Here is a 24,254-nt window from a genome sequence, read left to right as displayed (position 1 = left end):
TCCCCTCTCTCGTTCCTACTACGAAGTCCATATTCCGACGTAACATTTTCTTGTGCTCCTTCCCTTACAACTGCAATTTAGTCTCCCATGACTATTAGATTTTCAGCACCCTTTATGTACTGAATTACCCGTTTAATGTACTTTATCCTTTCCTCCTCCTTTTTTTTTTTTTTTTTTTTTTTTTTTGGACAGCATGGTTGTCGAGATGAAGCAGCGATTAGTATGATTAATCAATTATTCAAAAACAGTCTTAAACGGATTTATTATTATCATTATACCGGTATAATAATAATAGTAAATGCGATTAAGACTCTTTTTGAATAATTGATTTTCCTCTTCTGCTTGTGACGTCGGCATGTACACCTGAACTATTGTTATTGGAGATGGTTTGCTGTCGATTCCGATGGGAACAACCCTGTCACTGAACTGTTCACAGTAATTCCCTCTTTGTTCTACTTTTCTATTCTTACAGAATCTAACTCCATTGTTTCATTTTCTGCTGCTGCTGATATTACCCTACACTCGTCTGACCAGAAATACTCTCTTTCCATTTCACTTCACTGATCCCTACTATATCTAGACTGATCCTCTGTATTTCCCTTTTCACATTTTATAGTTTCCCTACCACGTTCAAGCTTCCGACATTCCACGTCCCGACTCGTAGAACGTCACCTTTTCGTTGGTTATTGAATCTTTTACTCATGGTGACCTCCCCTTGGCAGTCCCCTACCGGAGATCCCAATGGGGGGACTAGTCCGGAATCTTCTGCTAATACAGAGGTCATCATGAAAATTTTTCATCACAGGCCATATGTACCGTCGATACACGTCGTCTCTCTTTAATGCAGTGGTTACCATTGCCTTCTACATCCTCATGGTGATTCGTCCGCCTATTAGGACAGTTTCCCATCCAAAGAACAAGAGTAGGACCTGAATTTTTCCGCTCTTCTTTGACAGCGCCGTTGGTAGAACGAGGGTGACTTCTTACCGGAACTCTTCGTCCGCAATTACTGCTCTTTTGCAATCACAACTTAAGCAGTGGCCAGGCCCGAATCCGCGATCGAACACCTTTTGATTACTAATTAAAGGTTTTAGCCTTAGACCCATGTTCACTGTCTTATTTCGGGTGTCAGGTGGCTCCAGACATCTCAGCCTGGGATGCCATTAGAGAATTCGAAGTATAGTTTGGTTTGGAGGAATGGCAGCTCGATGCATCTCAATCCAATCTTTGCTTTGAATTGTACAATGGAATCTCAGAATGTCACATCGGTAGCACCTGGCAGCAGAAATAAGACAGCTTAAGGTCATTACCTTAATCCAGCAGTTAGTCGTCCCGGAAAGGATCGCTGCAAAGATGTTCCAATCGTCGGCATTTTATTTGTTTTCAGTGTTTTGGGTCGGGTCGAAACCCGAGGCCTGCCCACGGTGCCTCCGTCCAATCTGTCACTGCGCTGGTCCCTCACCTGGACATGGTACTAGGGTGGATTTTTTATTTCACATTTTTATTCTTTTTATTTTCATAAATTTTTTCTTCAGTTTTGTTATTTGTTTCATGAAAAGAAAAGTTGGTAGACAAAAATTCCACAATTCCAGGACACATAAGGAAACAAGTTTTTTCTCCAGGAAGAACACAATAAGAGAAAGCTTCAGAAAAAAGCTACCCAATTCCTTCACGATTAAAGACAAGGTGCAGCATAATTGCAAATAAAGCACGAAAACGCTGAAGCCATTTCCAATGGGCATCCACCATATATTGGGGAAAAACAAGGGGGTCGGGATCGTTGTCACACCTGACTACGTAGTGGGCGTCGGGTCAGAGGAGCCATACGATGGAATTAGTCTTGGTCCGAGGGAAAACGGTAAAGTCTGGACACAGAAGAAATTCATCCGAGAAAGCAGTTTCAGCTGATCGGGCAAGAAAAGCCAGTTATCGGCAAATCCAGTGCTAGTGTTCTCGTCTGTAAGAGACAAACCTGTGTGGTAACGTATCAGGTTAATGACACGTGTCGCAAAGATCAGTAGGACTAAGACCAATGCGATGGAGGCGTTTGCTAGTCGGGATCAGACCGTTAATGCCCCTATACCACGATGAGGCGACTTCCAACAGAAGGATAGGAAGACTAACGTAAAATCACACTGTTTTCCAGGATACCAAAGTCGCGGTCATTTCAACTGGGGAGAGGGATGATTGAACGCCCCAAAGAGAATGCGAGGATCCGATGATAAGGGGTGTCACTGATAAAATGTCAGCGCCAAGAAAACTTATTATTATATAAAATTCACGTGTTGTTGTTGTTGTTTTTGTGGTCTTCAGTCCTGAGACTGGTTTGATGCAGCTCTCCATGCTGCCCTATCCCGTGCAAGCTTCTTCATCTCCCAGTACTTACTGCGTCCTACATCCGTCTGAATCTGTTTAGTGTATTCATCTCTTCGTCTCCCTCCAATGCTAAATTTGTGATCCCTTGATGCCTCAGAACATGTCCTACCAACCGATCCCTTCTTCTAGTCAAGATGTGCTACAAACTTCTCTTCTCCTCAGTTCTATTCAATACCTCCTCATTAGTTATGTGATCTACCCATCTAATCTTCAGCATTCTTCTGTAGCACCACATTTCGAAAGCTTCTATTCTCTTCTTGTCCAAACTTCACGTACGTACTGAAATTTAGAGTTGATCCGGGTGACATCGGCACGTGGAGTCAGACTGGCTGGACGAAGACACGTAAATAAGCGAGATGTAGTAGAATGATTTGCTAGAGTACATGTTAAAACGGTACGCCGTATAAACAATATTGAAGCTTTCACTTTGATACTGGGAAGTACCAACCCTTCTAGCGGACGGAAACTTGCAACCACTCCATACCGAAGTCGAAAAATGTGACTTGGCCAAAGGAAACGAGAGGACATTTGCATTAATTTGCGAGCCATCATCGCACGGACCGGGAATATTTGTGCAACGTAGGATCCGAGTTTTGTGAAGAAGACTAAGAGGACGTCGTTCGTACTCACCAATTGCCCCCTGAATTCAATTCGTCACCTCTCGCCCATTGAGTGCGGCCATTTTCGTCGGACAGCGATCCACACTAATTCCCAACGATTTGTGGTTAGCAGCAACCGTTGCCAATAGAATGGCAACGTATTCAAAAATGGGTCAAATGGCTCTGAGCACTATGGGACTTAACATCTGTGGTCATCAGTCCCCTAGAACTTAGAACTACTTAAACCTAACTAACCTAAGGACATCATACACATCCACGCCCGAGGCAGGATTCGAACCTGCGACCGTAGCGGTCGCGCGGTTCCGGACTGTGTGCCTAGAACCGCTACACCACCGCGGTCGGCAAAGGCAACGTATTGAAAACCCTGCAATGGCAATAGCATAATTTTCTGTTCATTATTAATGGAAGCAAGACTTGAGAAAAATCAACCTGGAGAAAGTGTTCGAAAATGTAAAATGGTGCAAGAAGTTCGAAATTCTGAAAAAAATAGGGGTAAGCTATAGGGAGAGACGGGTCATATACAATATGTGCAAGAGCCAAGACGGAATAATAAGAGTGGACGACCAAGAACGAAGTTTTCATATTAAAAAGGGTGTAAGACAAAGATGTAGCCTTTCGCACCCACTGTTAAATCTGTACATCGAGGAAGCATTGATGGAAATGAAAGAAAGGTTCAGGAGTGGAATTAAGATTCAAGGTGAAAGGATGTCAATGATACTATTCGCTGATGACATTGCTATCTTGAGTGAAAGTGAAGAATTATATGATCTGAAGAATGGAATGGACAGTAATGACTACAGAGTATGGACCGAGTAAATCGAAGAAAGACGAAGGTAATGAGAAGTAGCAGAAATGAGAGCACCGAGAAACTTATCAGGATTGACGGCGAAGTAGATGAAGTTAAGGAATTGTGCTACCTAGGCAGTAAAATAATCGATGACGGACGAAGTAAATAGGACTTCAAAAACAGACTAGCAATGGCAAAAAGGGCGTTCCTGGCTAAGAGAAGTCTACTAATATCAAATATCAGCTTCAATTTGAGGAAGAAATTTCTGAGAATGTACGTCTGGAGTACAGCATTGTATGGTGGTGAGACATGGACTGTGGGAAAACCTAGACAGAAGAGAATCGAAGCATTTGAGATTTGGTGCTATAGACGAATGTTGAAAATTAGATGGACTGGTAAGGTAAGGAATGAGGAGGTTCTGCACAGAATCGGAGAGGAAAGCAATATATGAAAAACACTGATAAGGAGAAGGGACAGGATGATAGGACATCTGTTAAGACATGAGGGAATGCATTCCATGGTACTAGCGGGAGCTGCAAAGGGCAAAGAATGTAGAGGAAGACAGAGATTGGAATACATCCAGCAAATAATTGAGGACATCTGGTACAGGATAGGAATTCGTGGCGGGCCGCATCAAACCAGTCAGAAGACTGACGACCAAAAAACAATATGGGCCCCAGAGAGAGAACAAAATGAATTTAATATTTCATTGAGCAGATGTATCAGCGACACAACGTAGCAATCCCATAACATCATCCGCATTCGCTCTTACCGAGAAAATTTCTCCTAATATCTTCCAGCCACTTAATTGATCAGCAAGACGGGGAAGCAGAGGTTCTAAGAACAGGACAAAAACCTACATGGAGAGCGGGCTGTCCTGCGGTAAGCTGGTGATCTGGGGAGTAAGTCGTCCATTCACTACGACAGATGTGTGAATATTAGTAAGAAGATTGGATAATACATGACACGCAGTGTGATTGAGATGGTCGCCTTGAGCACCTGCATCAAGAATCCGTGACTGACGCGGCCTTATTAAAAGCAATAAAAGCAAGGCTCCAGAGGTGGAAGTCGCTGCAACCACGGAGACTACGTAGCGACATTCCACTAAAGAAGCCAGAATCGTGTGCCTGGGCACACAACTTTGGTGGACAACAAGAATTTTCTCTAGCAATATTCACATAAACGGCTATTAACCACCCGGGCGACAGTTTTGCAATTGACATTTAGTGTGATAGGGCAGAATTTATCAGTGTCTGGACGTCCGGTTGTCTTCGTAATTAGAACGATTTTACCAACCTTGAAGGAGTCAGAAGTCAACTCCCCACCCCTATCATGTCTTTTACCAGTGACGTTATGGTATCACCAATATCAAGCCAAAAATGTATGTAAAATTTCTTAGGAAACCGTAGAGGAGGAGGAGGAGGAGATTAGTGTTTAACGTCCCGTCGACAACGAGGTCATTAGAGACGGAGCGCAAGCTCGGGTGAGGGAAGGATGGGGAAGGAAATCGGCCGTGCCCTTTCAAAGGAACCATCCCGGCATTTGCCTGAAGCGATTTAGGGAAATCACGGAAAACCTAAATCAGGATGGCCGGAGACGGGATTGAACCGTCGTCCTCCCGAATGCGAGTCCAGTGTGCTAACCACTGCGCCACCTCGCTCGGTAGGAAACCGTAGAGTCTCTGAGATTTTTGAGATGGCGAATCAACAATAAGGCGATGTACATCATCGCAAGTAAAGTCACTGAGAAAGTCATTTAATGGGGAAGTAACCAAGCAATCAAGGAGAGGAGTAAAACCATCAGACACAGTCTTATCAGTAGCACGGTCATCATAAAGGTTGGTAACGCAATTAGAGGTACCTGTGGAAATGTCACGATGGGATGTCAGTATGTGACCATCGTTTTGGGTAAGGGACGTAATACATGCTCGTTTGCGACGCGTCCGCAAGCGGAGGAGGTGATGTAGGGAGGTCAGTTCATCCTATAGGAAGGAGCGGGATTTCATTGGCACACTCTTTCCAGTTGTTGCCTCTAACTGAAGAAGTTTCACCTTAACATGGCGGACATCCATAATACGTTAGGGACCTTGTCTGGCATAGTCAAAGTTGACTCAAGATGAAATAATAAAATTCCTGGGTCCGACGGAGATACCGCGCCCTCTCAGCGCCGTAATGCATTAACGCTTTCCGGAGCAAAGGTTTGGTATGTCTGGCGACCATTCCATAAGAGAAGGAAAGGGTCCTGCGAACACAAGCTATGGGCTCAAACCTCTAGTACGATATTCTCGAAGGAGGAATCCTTTCAGAGGGATTGGTTCAATATTAATGTGAGACAATACAGTCTGACTGGTTGCAGCAGATGGTTTAAAGTTACAGCTACGGCGTAGTGATTAGTGAAACAAGCCCGTATCACGTCTACATAAAGAGTCAGAAAGATAAAAACGATCGAATTGTCTGCTGAAAGTAGCTGTAAAATGCGTATTCCTGACGAGAGTGGCATATTGACAGAACCACCAATCTCGTATTTTCGAAGAACGCACCAAATCTTCTACTTCATTACTGAAATGAAAATTAGGGTTCTGATCAACAGGACGCAAAACAATTAAAATCTCAGCCTAACAGAAGGTTTTGCGGAGTTTTACGAAATAAATTAACTATATACTCTTTATAAAAACGCTCACTACCTGTGGAACGACCACATCTTCAAGAAGCATAAACAAGAATTAAAAGGTCATTCACTTCTGTCACATAAATCACAGTTTACACAATAACAAAGAATCGGCCATATCGTTTCATGGTTGCCAATTTAATTTTGGCAGACAGTTACAGAAAACTATACAAATGGGAAGTCACATGACCTGCCCCAGTGACAGCAGTCCTGTTCGTATACCTCAAAAATGTACATATATTCTTGTCTCTTCCCACATTCCTAGCGGCAGTAAGGTTAGTGGTGACAAGCAATATTTTTATCTGTAATACCCTGAACACAAAAGAGATTGTCACTTGCAAGTTAAATCAGCCTGAATGAATACAAAAGTGGTGGAAACAATATTTGAGTCATCTATTCGATCCACATATCGTTCTGCCATCTTAACATAATAAAATCGATACTTGATAACTTAAATTATATCTCTTCATTGCGAATTTTTGAGTTCGTATCAGTATGGTTGACGTCATATGGGAGGTTGTACCTGGCCGTGAGTCGTGCTCGGACTATGCCGTAAAACGGAACTACTCATGACACACTAATGCCTATTACTGTGTCTCCTCACCTCACTATTAAGAGTTCGCATCGTCTCCGGAGCATCTGGCAAAGCTGCAATGGTCCAAGCAAGCCTCCAGGCGGCTCAATTTCTCTTATGAGACTGCGCGATTATAATTTCAAACAGCACAAAGCCGCTTATGCGTTCACGACATTCAAATATCAGAGAAATGCCCAGCCCCTACCAGTGTGTCACCGGTAGCTGCGACATAGTTTTACAACCATTGTCTCATCGGTCGGTAATTCTGTCAAGCGTCTTTGCGTACGTTGAGCGACAACATATCCAGTCGAATACAGCCAGCGCACGTTCATGGTAGTCCCTCATATATCACAAGAGCTGCATAGCCGAAAACACTGATGTAAGACGATACTGACCATATCGATTTTGATCCGCTGCGGGATTCTGAACCTTAAGAGCAGGGGACCACCGCTCGGCGACGTTGCTTATGATAGTTTCATTAGGTCTCAACACAGCACTAATTTGCTCGGGAATTATTTTCAGAGAAAGTTCATAAAACTTAATTGTTCTAATACCAAAGCAAGCACGGGTTACTTTAATCTCATCAGTATTTCCATCAGAATGTTTAAGCGTTAAATTATATACACAAAACTCAACAATTTGATTACAATTCTCAGCATTCTTTAACTTGAGGAAAATGGTGATGCTGCATATCGATTGGTGCACTCCAGCGATGTCATCACTTGTTAACTTGACTGCCTCCTCTACGAATCTCTCCACTTCAAAAGAATTAGGTCTTGCGAAGGCATCATCATATATACACTGCAAGGTATACTTCCATAGAGAGATTCTGTTATCACCACTTTCTACACTTAGTCGATTTGGTTACTGTGGTTACTCAGGTGCAATGTCCCGGTTCGCGAGGTTCACGCCGGCAGAGTACCGAGTCCTCCCTCGGGCATGGGTGTGTGTGTGTTGTCCTTAGGGTAAGTTAGTTGAAGTTAGATTAAGTAGTGTGTAAGCTTACGGACCGAAGACCTCAGCAGTTTGGTCCCATAAGATCTTACCACAAACTGAACGAGACAAGGCGATAAACTCACCAGCGACAGCACTCTTCCAGCATCAACGGTGATGTAAACACAGCCACCCGCACAGATCAGCCATCATAGCCAGGCTTGTGATATTGTACTACCATGATGCAAACAGGAACATTTCAGACGGGTCCTCCTTATTTTAATAGAAACTGGTAATGTCTACCACGCCACAGCAGTGGATTCGTTTTTAAAACAAAACACAAAAAATGAAATGTTGTGTTGTATCTGTCTCAGGATAGAAATTACGGTTGTGAATATCTAAAATACGGACAAGAAAAACTCAGGCGCTTGACTCTCCATAACAGTTAACACATTTCGTCATTACATGTACTTTGCACCATTTTTTATACTTTGACAAACTTGTTGTTTGCCACTGTAACTAGAACATGGGGATGGTCTCTCTTCTGTGGTGACAGGGATAAGTTGTAAAATAAGCAAGTAGTAGATCAGTAACTCGATTCAGAGAACAATTTTCGGTGTCTGAATTGCAATGTAGTACATCACTGAAGTTGCCGAGACTGGCAGTGAGCATAACAGTGATATTTGGAAGGCGTTCCAAGTATTTACCCGTTATTCAAGAGAAAATAACGGGGAAGCCACTGACGCCGATAAAAATTCATTGAAACGTATGCGGGATGCAACATACTTTTGTCGCCGATAACTAGTGAGAGAAATTGTTAGCTGTCTAGATATTTAAATAAAAATATCACCCCAATGCCGTGACCAGGATTCGAACCTGGGTTCTTGCGGCCACAACGCAATGTCCTAACCACTAGACTATCACGGCAGGCAACACCTAAGCTCTCGAGTAGGGTACAAGCGGTTTTTCTGCAGACGCTGCAGGACCACAGACCGTGGCTGTGACGTCACGAGCAGTTCTCTGGTGACCGCGGTGCTTTCTCCGCACCAGCACTGGTGGACAGGCAGAGCGTCACAGGATGAGGCTGACAGCATTGCCTTTCCATTTTCCCTAAGTGAGTTGTTTCCAAAATGCACTTTAAATACATAAAGGAAGAAGAAGATTAATACGGCAATGGTTACGTAGTGCCGCTTCAACCCGCTCCCTTACATTGAAAGCCTCTTAATCCTGTCTAAATTTAATCACTTACTGGTACGACCTCAGTATTAATACCCTGAAAATATCCTCCTTCGTACAGAAAGTATTCAGTCTTGAATGAGAAATAACGCCATCTGACTTGCTGGTGACACATTCGGAAGTAGGGAAAACATAGCGCCACGAGAAATTCGAGGGGACTTCAACAAGCTTGTAAGTACTGCAAAATTACGACCAACACGTCCAAACTTGCTAACACAGCTTACAAACGTATTGCGCCCTTTCTTACAGAGAAAATGCGTGCAATGGAAGTGTAGACTCCATATTCTATAGTGCAACATTTATTCGTAAGAAGATTTTATCACAATCGTCACTCTCCAGATTCTGAGTATCAGCACGTGTCAAGTTCTTAGCAGCTCAGAACTACCCCCATACTTACTGAATAGGCAAGCAAAAGAAATAATAAATCTTACGCAGAAAACGGGAATATTACTCAAATGCCCCTGTGCCATAAGTTAGTAAATCCAGCTCTGCAATGTATAATCTACCGATGTCAGCTTATCTGAATGATAATTCCACTGAAGGAAGAACGCATTCTGTGAGTTGTGGTCGCATCAGCTACGAATTCAGATAAAGAACATGTGATCACATGCAGTTGGAACACGAAAACGTGATAAATTCATAAGTGTCTTCGAGATGTAAGATACTTAAAGAGAATATGAAATAGCTATTGACTGTTATTAATTAGGCAAACACAACAAGTTAGTAATGCTGTTACATATGTCCCCATGGGAACCATATGTAATACAATACCACATTACTTCAAACAAGAGAACAAAGGGAACCCTAGGACACCTTAATTTCCCGTATTTACAGTAAATAAGAGGAATAATAACGTGAGCAATGACCTATACAAGTGGATACATCAATGACAGACTGATATTGATCCTTGAAGATGGAAAAATGTACCCGATTTTACCAGCAGGTTTAACCTTGATCACAAGGAAAGCACATGTACAGAGCTGATAATCACGAGTAGCAGCTCAGAAATTGCCTTTTCAGTAAACAAAAAACGGTAGACATCTTAAGTTAACAAACAGAACCATGAAAGTTGAAGGCATAGTCCACGTGATGAGACCTATTCATCTAACCCCAGCACTCAGCGGAAAAGAACATGTTTCATCTCCGTCCGCATGCACAATCTAAATCAAAACATAAGCACAAAGATAATATATGTGAAACCTTTCTCAAACTGACAGCTTGCAACCATTTTGGTGGTTTATTTACGATGTATGTACCATAATGTGTGCACCAAAATACTTGTCCCTTATCAGTGCCAGCTTAAACTCGCACAGGACCCATAACACTGACAAATTTTGGTACTCCCTTCGGCAATAATATACTTTTTTTAACGTAAAATTTAACTTCTATACAAAATATTATGTTACATATTTCGGCTTTAGCTTCCCCTTTAGAAGAAGTAAGCGTCTGCATCTTATAAATGAAACTTTTCTGGACCACATATATAGGGTGATTATAATTACACTTTCAAACCACTGTATAAATAACACAACTGGTCAGAATGACGTCAAATTACGACGGAATGTTATTAGAAAGCGGGGAAAACGTATGGCAGAAGAAAAATAAATGTTACAAAATGTAGCAATAGATGGCGTTGTTAGCATCATAATTTAATAGTGGTCGCCTACAAATGACAAATGAATCATACAACAATGCCAAAGGTGTACGTTTGACGTTAAACAATCTGTACTATTCAGTGTGCATGGGTGTACACGTGTGATACTGTTAGTTACGTAAGCCCATCCACGACAGCAAGTTCATATCACATCGGATGGGAAAAATCAGTTTTTGATTGTCCTAAGGCAAAAAACCGCATAAGAAGCATCAATCAAAATCAAATCTGATTATTGATTTCCGTGTGACTGGCGCAGTTTTCACTGAAAAGATGGATGGTGATGCGATTGATTTCTAGAAATGTTGCTCGTATTAAATCCATAAACTTCCTCATTCCTTCACACATCCCTCTCAATATGTGCAACAAAATAGTGTAAAACAGGCAGTAAAGCAGTTCCTTCCGTTGATACTATAAATTAAAATCCCAAACAAGGTTTTTGCCTGCATGTTCGAGCTAATCTCAGGAAGTTCTGTCGAGATTTTGATATATTTTCCACTAATAAATAGATTAATTCTCATAGAAAGTCTGTGTATGTAATTCATTATCAATAATTAATGATAAGTGTTTCATATATTCCTTTTTATCTGTTCTGTATTTAACTGGCATTTCGAGTTACATTCGTGGCAATGATGGAATTTAAGAGTTAGTCAGTACAGAGGTGGGGCCATATGGCGAGAAAAGTAGTAAAGTGAGAAGCCGCCACAACTCTAGAAATATTGCTCGTATTAAATCCATAAACTTCCTCATTCCTTCACACATCCCTCTCAATATCTGCAACACCGAAGTTTGTCAGGATCTATACATAATATAAACTCTCACGCTATGTTTTTCTGCCTGTATGTGAAGTCTAATATCGGCAACTACTGTAAGGATCTTGCTGTGGTTTTCAGTAATAGACAGACTGTTTGACGAGGAAGTTTTGTGTATGTCTCTTTCTTTCTCTCTTTCTTTCTTTCACTGGTGCCATGTCCCGCGCTGACACAGGGTCGGCATTATTAGGAACGGATTTGGCAAGGTTAGGATGAAGGGGTGGCCGGATGCCCTTCCCCCCGCCACCACGTTCCCCCCGGGGCGGAATTAGTCTACCCCTGCTGTCTGCGACTAGTGTAATTCATGGAATAGTGCGAACGTATTCAGATGTCTGCGAGTCGTGTAACTGAGGCGGGACGTAGGGACCAGCCCGGTATTCACCTGGCAGGATGTGGAAAACCACCTAAGAACCACATCCAGGCTGGCCGGCACACCGACCGGCGTCGGTAATCCGCCAGGCGGATTCGATTCGGGGTCGGTGCGCCTACCCGAGTCCAGGAAGCAGCGCATTAGCGCTCTCGGCTAACCTGGCGGATAAGTTTTGTGTATGTCACTTCTTATTGTAAAAAGTCGTCCGGTCGCAGATACTTAGATCTGCTCAAGCGAAGCGGAGGAGGGGCGTTCGGAATTGTTAATTTTAATAATCATTGGTGTTTCTGATAGAAATTATAACATACAGTTATAAATAATTAACGAAATTCACTAAACTGGAACACCACGGACTGTTTGCGAATTCTCTGCATAGCAATACTGTACCAAAAGTTTCAGTACTGTCAAACCTTTGTACCGCGTTTTGGTTTTACATATACAAACATCATGCTGATGGTTTGCACGTGTATGAATTTTCTGCGCAGTGAAGTTAATACACAACAAATACTATTTCATAACATTGGGTTTTAAAAAATCCAATATTATTATATTCTCGTTCCTCATTGTTTTTGAGTATTAAAATCACGGACACCTTAATCTCTTTCACTATGTGGGAAGAGTGTCTTACCGCTGTTCCAGGTGTTTGCTGTCGATCGAGTTACCGGAATACTATTAAAGCACTGACTCGTACAGATTGTCTCTAAACTTATCACAGTTAATATGAAGCCATATGAAGTTTCGGGCTTCGCGAGACACTCCGTAGGACTGAGTCACACACCAAAACGCGAACCCTAACCAGTGACAGCCTTATCTACATTGAGCTTAGCGGGGGATGCTGGAAACCCAATAGTGTGTCATCCAGCGGGAGAAAATGGCACACTGGTGTATCAGAATGTTTTAAACACTGGAGTATGCAGGTGAACTTGAAACTTTAGAGGCAAACATACTGTAAAGCGACACTGACTTGACTTAAAACTTTCGAAAAATGCGTAAAAGAGGATAGCAGAGACAGCACTGAGTGAACTATATTCCCACTGCGGTTAATGAAAACGGAATTCTGTATAGCGGCCCACATTTTAATAGCTTTTCTGTGAGTATATTTCAAGCGAGCTCTGGTAACAACGAAAGCAAACAATCTCGGTCGACGATGTTGTTATGGAAGTTCGTAGTAGGTAAATAAACATTAATTGTGTCCATTGTTATCAGCGTCGCTGCAGTGATTTTAGTACTTAGTTAAAAAAGAAAATTAAACTCATTCGGCCACTAATGGTGTTTTTTATTTTAATACACTATGCATTTCGAGCCCTTTAGGGGGTTGGGCTCACCTTCAGATGCCAAATTAGTTAATATTTTTTGTATTCAGGCTACCACTAGTCCTGTTAAGAGTACACTGAAGTGTTATATGGTGATATACAATAACGTAACATAGCTACAATTTTTGCAAAGTTAGATAAAAAAAGAGAATTACTTACTGTTTCCAGAAGGTGCAGCATACTTTATAGGTCGAGGATGTGTAAACCTCTTTTCAGGCACACAAACTCTTACATGTTGTCTTCTTTTTGTTACAGCTTTTTATTCACTGCAGTAGCAGCTATATTAGTTGTATAGGTTGTGACGTTTCCTATCATTGCATCTCAAAAATGATTAAACTCTGAGCCCCCATAAATTATAATGACGGCACAGAGACAGGTAATAGATCTCACCGATTACACCGATGTGTTTAAAATGGCTACATCTCCTTCTAGAAGACTGGTCCCTGAGTTGACGTATGCCATGGTTCAAATGGCTCTGAGCACTATGGCACTTAACTTCTGAGGTCATCAGTCCCCTAGAAGTTAGAACTCATTAAACCTAACTAACCTAAGGACATCACACACATCCATGCCCGAGGTAGGATTCGAACCTGCGACCGTAGCGGTCGGGCGACTCCAGACTGTAGCGCCTAGAACCGACTTGTGCTATGTTCCAGTTATTAATAAATAAATCGAAACATTAGTTCAAGCTACATGGTTTGTTGATAAACGTCGTTCACACTGTCCACAGACATCATAGTTCACATATATTGTTTCAGAGTTGCCTATTTTATTTTTACAGACAAGCACAGAAAACTACACAAATGGGAAGTCACACGACATTCCCCAATGACAACTTATAAATAACTGCTGTTGGTGTCTCTCAGTCTCCCTCTCCATCTTCCCAGGGGAAGTAAGGTTACCAGGGACAAGCAATATTTTCATTACTGTTACTTCTAACACAAAAGAGACAGTCACTTGCAAAATAGATCTGTTTGGATGGAAAAGTGGTAGCAATAACATTTGAGCCATATATTCCATTCACAATTCTTTCTGCCCTCTCAGTAAAATGAAATAAATGTCATTTTTAGGTAATTTGAAATTATTGTAAAATGTTGTGTGAAGTGTCTCGCCTTAAAGCATTTGTTGTGCTGATTCCGGAAATCGACTTAGATTCCGTTTGACACCCATATTTCCATAGTTGTGGATAGCGAAAAATAATTTCGTTTATATTAATTCATCAGATGTATTTGCTGTCCACTACACTTAATGAGTAAAGCATGATCGTTTGTTCGCCAACATCACTTGAATGATTGATGTATCCGAAAACACCGTTAAACAGGATTTTGAAGCTGCACTGTCGATTCCTTTCTGCATACGTGTAATTAGGCAAAGATCCCCAGTGAATGCTACTACCCTCTACTCGGTTTATGGTAGCAAAATATGGGGTAATGAATTCATCTGGTTACAGTATTGTTCAGCGATCTGAAAATATAGTATCAGAACATTCATTTGGTATCTACGTAATCATGAACAGTGAGCATTGTTGCGTTGTTAGAAACATGTCTTGAAAGCGGACTTTACGTAATATCGAGTTAGTGTGGAATGAAAGAGTCTGCTGAGCTGTGTTGCGATCGATTTCGCTCTCATAATCGACACCTGGTCACTAAAATTTTAACTCAATGTTAGTACCGTCTACTGCAAATCGTTTAGTTTTTATCAACGTGGTTGACGAAATATGAAAGCTTGTATCCGTTCCTGTCCGAAGGAACACTGCATCGTAATTCGGAACTGCAATATCGTCATACCGGCAGTTAGGTAGGTGGTCATAATATTCTGGCTGATCCGTGTATAAACCGTTTGTAATGCAAGGATTAGAAATTACACGTATTCTACTGACAAGGCGCCTGGAGTCTATCCAATAAATTACCCCATGATATGCAACTTCCCAGCGGTATAAAAAAAACCTGCTGTGGCTATTTTTCGTACAATGTAGACAGAAAGCGGTATTCCTGCACAATGAACAACAGAAATTGTAGTGCCTTTATCAAATCCCGATAAAGATCCTTCAATAGCAGATGTATATCGTCACTATCACTATTATCATATTGACCAAAGACTTTGAATACTTTCTGAAGCTGTGTGTGGCGATAGAAAAATAGTACAAATCTGCGATTATCTCAGTATGGCTTTCGGAAAGGGAGCGGCACCCCTGTCTATTTAAAACGTATTCTTGGATACGTCGTGTGCTTACGATCCTATTGACGTTTTCGTATTTTCGAAAAAGTTAAACTATATACGTGTTCCACACATCTGTCTTCGTTTTTAACTAAATTATTGATATCGTAGAACAGTTTACATCAGACATTCAAATAACAGTTCACATGAATCCTCCTCAGTGCCGAAGGGAGTACCTAAAGTTGCTAATCTAAACCTCTTATGTAATACGCCTGACCCTGCAATTCGTGTACTCCAATTCGTAATGATGCTTGCTTATATACATCATATGTTTCCTTACGGTTATGTTGTTCAAGGATAACTAATGTACGAGGTTATCTATTATCTGACTGATCCTTGAGTAACTGTCTTATTCCATCGTCTTCCGAACCTTCTATGGTCCTCTTTACACGAAAACGTTGATCATAACCCACAAATACTTTTAGCAAGGGACCATTCACATTCAATATTCGGACAACCGTAAAGCTACTGAGCGGGCCTTCAGTTGGACTAAACACGTTGGCCATATTGCCGTGAAAACAGAAAAATGTCTAACGTTCAATAAGTCGCGTGTGGTGGGGCCCAACCTGATATTCTTTACCATCTTATACTACAGACTGATTGATGCGTAATCGACCGCAAACGTTTTCCTTTTTGAAACACGCCACAGAAGAAGAAAAAAAGGATAGAACCAGTGCACGTATCTGACTTCACAAAAAAATTCCGTGGCGCTCTATCCTTACTTGTGAATGTTATCTTAGACAGTACGATTGCTGATTAATAGTTTGCTTTCTGGCACTCTAAGTTTCAGCACTGGAATTCGTAACCATTGAACACAAGAATTCGATCGCCAGAATATTCTGCAAAATTTGAGTGCGAGAAATCATACGAAGATGCCTACCTAGTTCCCTGTCTGTTTAAACATTCGTAGTGGCAAGAATACTGTCTGAATTCAACATTGTGAATCATTAAACTTTTGTACTGATGTATTGGCCCTGGAAAAATTCAATGTTTCCTTTTTTATTATTTAATTTTTTCTTACCTGTTGCATAATGGAAACACCGTGGCATTACTTTTTGAAAGTGCGTCACATTTTCTGAGCTACAACTAACTACTGAGATGTGTCTGCTGCAGGGCGTTGGCTTTTTAAAAAAGGCGAATCATATAACTAATATTTTGGCGTGGACTTAGGATGCCGACAATGACTAGGGATAATTTATATCATCAAATATAATTAATTTGCTGAGTAGATAAGTTCTATATTGAAAAGTTATGTCTTTGCTTCATAAACATTAATACACTAAAAATTACAGTTCTTGAGAGGACATACTAAGCAGTCTTCAACATCAAATTAGATCTTTTCAAAAATGCGGCTCGTAAAAATGACATTAAATATTCAACAGTTACTCTTAGCCACAAATTCAAATTGGGAATTACGGATGGGTGTATCTTTCAATATACTCATACAAATGTCACAACCAATAATGATTAACTACAAGGTACCTCAATAAAGTACAAAATCTGAAATTAATTACCTCAAATTAAATCCTTCGCCTTTCATTATCTAAATAAATATATTAAAAGAGTCTTCTAAAAATGCTTCAGTCTCTTTCCGCATACAAATAATTAATCAGTGCATCACCATAGTCTACTTCCTCAGAATACACAGTACTGGCCATTAAAACTGCTACACCAAGAAGAAATGCAGATGATAAACGGGTTTTCATTGGACAAATATATTATACTAGAACTGACATGTGATTACATTTTCACGCAATTTGGGTGCATAGATACTGAGAAATCAGTACCCACAACAACCACCTCTGGCCGTACAAACATCCTTGATACGCCTGGGCATTGAGTCAAACAGAGCTTGGATGGCGTGTACAGATACAGCTGCCCATGCAGCTTCAACACGATACCACATTTCATCAAGTGTAGTGACTGGCATATTGTGACGAGCCAGTTGCTCGGCCACCATTGACCAGACGTTTTCTGTTGGTGAGAGATCGGGAGAATGTGCGGGCTAGGGCAGCAGTCGAACATTTTCTGTATCCAGAAAGGCCCGCAAAGGCCCTGAAACATGCGGTCGTGCATTATCCTGCTGAAATGTAGGGTTTCGCAGGGATCGAACGAAGGGTAGAGCCACGGGTCGTCACACATCTGAAATGTAACGTCCACTGTTCAAAGTGCCGTCAATGCGAACAAGAGGTGACCGAGACGTGTAACCGATGGTACCGCATACCATCGCGCCGGGTGGTACGCCAGTATGGCGATGACGAATACACGCTTCCAATGTGCGTTCACCGCGAGGTCGCCAAACACGGATGCGACCATCATGATGCCGTAAACAGAAACTGGATTCATCCGAAAAAATGACGCTTTGCCATTCGTGCACCCAGGTTCGTCGTTGAGTACACCATCGCAGGCGCTCGTGTCTGTGATGCAGCATTAAGGGTAACCGCAGCCATGGTCTCCAAGCTGATAGTCCATGCTGCTGCAAACGTCGTCGAACTGTTCGTGCAGATGGTTGTAGCCTATCGCGAACGTCCCCATCTGTTGACTCAGGGATTGAGACGTGGCTGCACGATCCGTTACAGCCATGCGGTAAGATGCCTGTCATCTCGACTGCTAGTGATACGAGGCCGTTGGGATCCAGCTCGGCGTTCCGTATTACCCTCCTGAACCCACCGATTCCATATTTTGTTAACAGTCATTGGATCTCGACCAACGCGAGCAGCAATGTCGCGATACGATAAACCGCAATCGCGATAGGCTACAATCCGACCTTTATGAAAGTCGGAAACGTGATGGTACGCACATCTCCTCCTTACACCGGCGCCAACCTTGTGCGAATGCTCTGAAAAGCTAATCATTTGCATATCACAGCATCTTCTTCATGTCGGTTAAATTTCGCGTCTGTCTCACGTCTTCTTCATGGTGTAGCAATTTTAATGGTCAGTAGTCACTCGGCCTATGTCTTACTACTACTCATGACATACCACTGCCGACTACTGTGTCTCCTCATCGCATGATTTAAAATACGCAGCACCACCGGTGCACCTTGCAAAGCAGAGGCGGTCGGAACAAACATCCAGGCGACACAGCATCTCTGCTGAAACCGCACCTTATAATTTCAAACAGTACGAAGCCAATTATGTGTTCATGAAATTCAAACACTAGAGAAAATCCCATAAAATTATCTACAGCCTCCTATCACCATGTCAGCGGCAGCTGTGGCATAGTGTTTGGAACTGGTGCCTGACCTGGCGGTAACTGCGTCACGAGTCTTTGCGTGTACTGAGCGAGAACACGCCCAGCACAATACAGCAAGCGCACGTTCTCTGTTGCCCCTCATATATCATAAGAGCTTTATACCCGAAATTACTGACATAAGACGGTATTGACCCTATTGATTTTGATACGCTGCACATCACCGACAACGTGAAATTTATGAGCGGCGGACCACGTTTCGGCGACGTTTCTTATAATAGTTCCGTGAGGCCTCAATACACTATTAATGTGCTCGGCAATTATTTCCAGCGGAAGTTCAAAAACACTAATTGTTCGAATAGCAAAACCAGCATGCGTTACTTTACCCTAACCAGTATTGCCATCAGAATGTTTAAACCTTACACTACATCCACAGAATTAAACAATTAGATCACATATCTCAGCATTCTTTAACATGAGCAAAACAGCACTGCTACAAATCGATTGGTGCACTGCAGTGATGTCAGCACCTGTTAACTTTACTAGCTCCTCCATGAATCTCTCAAGTTCAGAGGAATTAGGTCCTAGGAAGACATTATAAAACGGAAACTGTAAGTTAACCTTCTTTAGAGAGATTCCGCAATTACCAGTTTCTACAGTTAGAAGATGTGAGTAATTGTGAACGCGCTACGGTGTTGAACTCACCAGCAACCGCGCTCGGACAGCACCAGCAGTGATGTAAACGCAGTACACCCGCACAGCGCGGCAGTAGAAGTCAGACTGGTGAGACTGGTGATATTTGACTACCTTGATGATAACACGAACATTTCAGACGGATTCCCCTGATTTTAATATAATCTGGGCAGATGGTACTTCAGTTGATAGCACAGCAAACCAGAGGGATCATTTGTAGAACAGGAACAGATGAAATTAGGTATCGTATCTGTCTCAACACAGGCAGTACGGACAGTAAATAGTATTGTGTTTGGTTCTCCATAAAAGTGACATTTCGTCATTATATATGCTTTATATCATTTTTTACACAATGAAAAACTCTGTTTGCCACTGCAACCAGAACGTGAGTAGGGTATCTTTGGTGACAGGGGTAAATTGTAAACTGAGAAATTAATCGATCAGTAACTCAATTCAGAGAGTAATTTTAGGTGTCTGAATTGCAATGTAGTAGATTGCTGTAGTTGCCGAGACTGGTAGCGAGCTTCACAGTAATTTTTGGAAGGCATTCCAACTTTCTGCCCGTTATTCAACAGAAAATAACAGGAAAGACACGGATGCCGATAAAAATACACTGGAACGTAAGCGTGGGTTGTCGATACGTAGTGAGAGAAATTGTTAGTTGTCTAGATATTTAGATAAAAATATCACCCCAATGCCGTGACCAGGATTCGAACCTGGGTTCTTGCGGCCACAACGCAATGTCCTAACCACTAGACTATCACGGCAGGCAACTCAGAAGCTCTCGAGTAGGGTACAAGCCGTTTTTCTGCAGGCGCTGCAGGACCATTGACTGTGGCTGTGACGTCACGAGCAGTTCTCTGGTGAGCCACGGCGCTTTCTCAGCACCAGCACTGGTGGACAGGCAGAGCGTCACAGAATGCGGCTGACACTCTTGCCTTTCCATTTTCCCTAAGTGAGTTGTTTCCAAAACGCGCTTTAAAAACATAAAGAGAGAGGAAAATTAGTACGGCAACTGTAACGTAGTGCCGATTCAATCCGCCCCCTTACATTGAAAGCCTCCAAATCCTGTCTAAATCTAATCACATACGTAACTGGTATGACGTCAGCGTTAATGCCCCGAAAATTTCCAAATTCGTTTACAAAATTCTCACTCATGAATGAGAAATAACGCCACCTGACTTCTCCTAGTGAGATATTCAGAAGTAAGGAAAACATTCGTAGTTTATAAATAACGAAAAATTTCGGCGAGCAGGTTCGAACTTGCTCATACAGCCTGAAAATGCTGTAGAGTCCAACACTTATTCGTAAGAAGATTTCATCACAATCGGCACTCTACACATACTGAGCATCGGCACTTGTCTAGTTCTCAGCTGCTCAGAACTACCCCCATGATCACTGTTATAGGCACGCAAACAAATAATAAATGTTAAACAGAAAACGAGAGTATTACCCAAATGTCCATTTTGTGAAACCCTGTGGCACAAGCTAGTGGTCACGCATCGCAATGTATCATCTGCAGATGTCAGCTTATCTGAATGAAGATCCCACTGAAGGCCGAACGTATTCTGTGAGTTGTGCTCGCATCAGCTACGAAATTAGATAAAGACCACGTAATCACATGCAGTTTGAATATGAAAACCTGATAAATTCGTAAGTGGCTCCAGGCTGTGAAAATAATTAAAGAGAATATGAAGTGGCCTTTGATTAACATTCATTAGATAAAGACCAAAACCTAGTAGTACCGGTACTAATGTACCTATAGGGACCATGTGTAATTCAATGCCACATATTTTCAGAAAACAGAACAAAAGGAACCCAACAAAAGCTTATATTCCCGTAGTAATAGCAAATAAGAGGAATAGTAATGTGAGGCATGACCTGTATACATGGATAAATTAACGACAGACTGATATTAATCCTTGAACATAGAACAATTTCTTAACAGCAGATTTAACCTTGATCGCAAGGAAAGCGCATGTACAGAGCTGATAACCATGTGTAACAGCTGAGAAATCGCCTTTTCAGTAAATACAAAAAAGACAAGACATTTTACCTAAAACAGAACCACGAAAGTTGCAGGCATCGTCCACATGATGATAACTATACGTCTAGTCCCAGCAATAAGCGGAAGAATAACGACACATGCTTCATTTCCGTCCGCATGTAGAATCTAAACATAAGCACCATGCTGCAGATTGATCAGCAGGGTACAGCCTCCAAAGTACAGCATACAGAGATCCTTTCGCTATGCAGCCCAAGATGTTGCTTACACAGCAGACAACAATTGTGCTTACGCGGTCTTTGCACGTCGCCAGCGACCTATAACTCACTTCAAAATAAAATATACGAAACCGTAGTTCAAACCGACAGCTTGCAACCATTTTGGTAGTTTATTTAACAAGTATGAGTTCACGTCTTAATATGTGCACCAAAGTACTCGTACGAGACCAGTCTGTTATCAGGGCCAGCTTAAAGTCGCACACGGCCCGAGACGCTGACGATTTGTGATGCTCTCTCCAGCAATATATATTCTTTTCTTAACGTGTAATTCTCCTCCCATACAAAATTTTATATTATTAATTTCGGCATTAGATTGCCCTTTAAAAAAATAAGGTTCTCCATCTTAAAAATGAAACAATTTTGGACCACATTCTACACAGAGGAACATTAGTATGGTGAAAGTAATCACGTGACTTAAGTTACATAATGTGGAAGTAGGTTTTTTCATAAACAATGAACTACAACATAAATTTGAAAAAAATCATTTTGGGTATTAGGCCGTGTCATCATGAAACAAACGAACCTCAACTACTGAGATTCCGACCGTCTTTTAAGCGGTCCTCACGAAGGCGACTAACCACTAGATACGTCTCCTGCTCTCCTTTTTTATCCTTTTTCCTTCGGAGCCACTATAGCCTGAGGGAACTTACAGCATATCCCGTCACTCCTTAGTACTTCCGTATCCCACTTCTTTGCGCACCGATTTTCCCTCACCGCTCTCTTAAGATTCTGTCTACTCTTCATCACTATTAAACTGTGATTTGAATCTGTATCTGCTCTTTGGTACGCCTTACAACCCAGTATCTAATTTCGAAATCTCTGCGTGACCATGATGTAAGCTGTCTGGAAATTTCCCCTATCTCTCGGCCTTTTCCATGTGTACCACCACCTGTTCTGATTCTTGAACTGAGTATTCGCTGTTATTAGCTGAAATATATTGCGAAACTCAGTTAGTCTTTCCCCTCTCTAGTTCCTACTACGAAGTCCATATTCCGACGTAACATATTCTTGTGCTCTTTCCCTTACAATTGCATTCCAGTCTCCCATGACTATTAGATTTTCAGCTCTCTTTATGTACTGAATTACCCGTTCAATATACTTTATCTTTTCCTCTCCTGCTTGCGACGTCGGCATGTACAGCTGAACTATTGTTATCGGAGATGGTTTGCTGTCGATTCCGATGAGAACCACCCTATCACTGAACAATTCACAGTAATGCCCTCTTTGTCCTACTTTTCCATTCTTAGAGAATCTAACTCTATTATTCCATTTTCTGCTGCTGCTGATATTACCCTACACTCGTCTGACCAGAAATACTCTCTTTCCATTTCACTTCACTGATCCCTACTATATCTAGACTGAGACTCTGTATTTCCTTTTCACATTTTATAGTTTCCCTACCACGTTCAAGCTTCCGACATTCCACGTCCCGACTCGTAGAACGTCATCTTTTCGTTGGTTATTGAATCTTTCTCTCATGGTCACCTCCCCCTTGGCAGTCCCCTCCCTGTGATCCCAATGGGGGACTATTCCGGAATCTTTTGCTAATGCAGAGGTCATCATGACAATTTTTCTGTTACAGGCCACATGTCCTGTCGATACACATCGTCTCTCTTTAATGCAGTGATTTCCATTGCCTTCTACATCCTCATGCCGTTGGTAGTTGGTGATTCGCTCGCCTTTTAGGGCAGTTGCCCATCCAAAGAACAAGAGTGGACCCTGAATTTGTCTGCTCTTCCGCCTTCTTTGACAGCGCCGTTGGTAGAATGAGGCTGAATTCGTACCGGGAGTCTTCGTCCGCAATTGCTGGTGATTTGCAATCACAATTTAAGCAGTGGCCAGGCCCGAATCCGCGACCGAACACCTTTTGATTATTAATCGAAGGTGTTACCCCTAGGCTCTTGTACACTATCTTATTTCGGTTGTAGGTGGCTCCGGACATCTCAGCCTGGGATGCCATTAGAGAATCCGAAGTGTACTTTGGTTTGGAGGAATAGCAGCTCGATGCATCTCAATCCAATCTTTGCTTTGAATTTTACAATGGCGTCCCAGAATGTGACATCGGTAGCGCCTGACTGCAGAAATAAGACAGGATAAGGTCATCACCAAAATCCAGCAGTTAGTCGTCCTGAAGAGGATCGCTGCAAAGATGTTCAAGTCGACGGCATTTTATTGGTTTTCAGTGTTTTGAGTCGGGTTGAAGACCGAGGCCTGCCCACGGTGCCTCCGCCCCGCCTGTCACTGCGCTGGTCCCTCACTTGGACATGGCACTACGGTGGATTTTTTATTTTCTATTTTTTATTTTTTGTATTTACATAAATTTTATCTTTAATTTTGTTGTTATTTGTTTTAAGAAAAAAAAAAGTTGGTAGACGAAAATTCCGCAAATCCAGGACACATAAGGAAACAATTTTATTCTCTGGGAATAATACAATGAGAGAAAGCTTCAGAAAAAAAGCTACCCAATTCCTTGACGATTAAAGACAAGGTGCAACATAATTGCAAATAAAGCACGGAAACGCTGAAGCCA

General features: G+C 41.9%; 2 non-coding genes across 2 annotated transcripts; both read right to left on the bottom strand.

The window, feature by feature from the left end:
* Window positions 1-8,812: 8,812 nt before the first annotated feature.
* Window positions 8,813-8,884, bottom strand: Trnah-gug (transfer RNA histidin (anticodon GUG)). Its single transcript has one exon. It is a non-coding gene; the product is annotated as a tRNA-His (tRNA).
* An 11,252-nt stretch (window positions 8,885-20,136) lies between these two features.
* Window positions 20,137-20,208, bottom strand: Trnah-gug (transfer RNA histidin (anticodon GUG)). Its single transcript has one exon. It is a non-coding gene; the product is annotated as a tRNA-His (tRNA).
* Between the last annotated feature and the right edge of the window lie 4,046 nt (window positions 20,209-24,254).

The sequence above is a fragment of the Schistocerca nitens genome, chromosome 2 (assembly GCF_023898315.1).
Source record: "Schistocerca nitens isolate TAMUIC-IGC-003100 chromosome 2, iqSchNite1.1, whole genome shotgun sequence".
Classification (NCBI taxonomy): domain Eukaryota; kingdom Metazoa; phylum Arthropoda; class Insecta; order Orthoptera; family Acrididae; genus Schistocerca; species Schistocerca nitens.
Note: the sequence above shows the minus strand (reverse complement) of the source record. Positions and strands in the feature narration are given on the sequence as shown.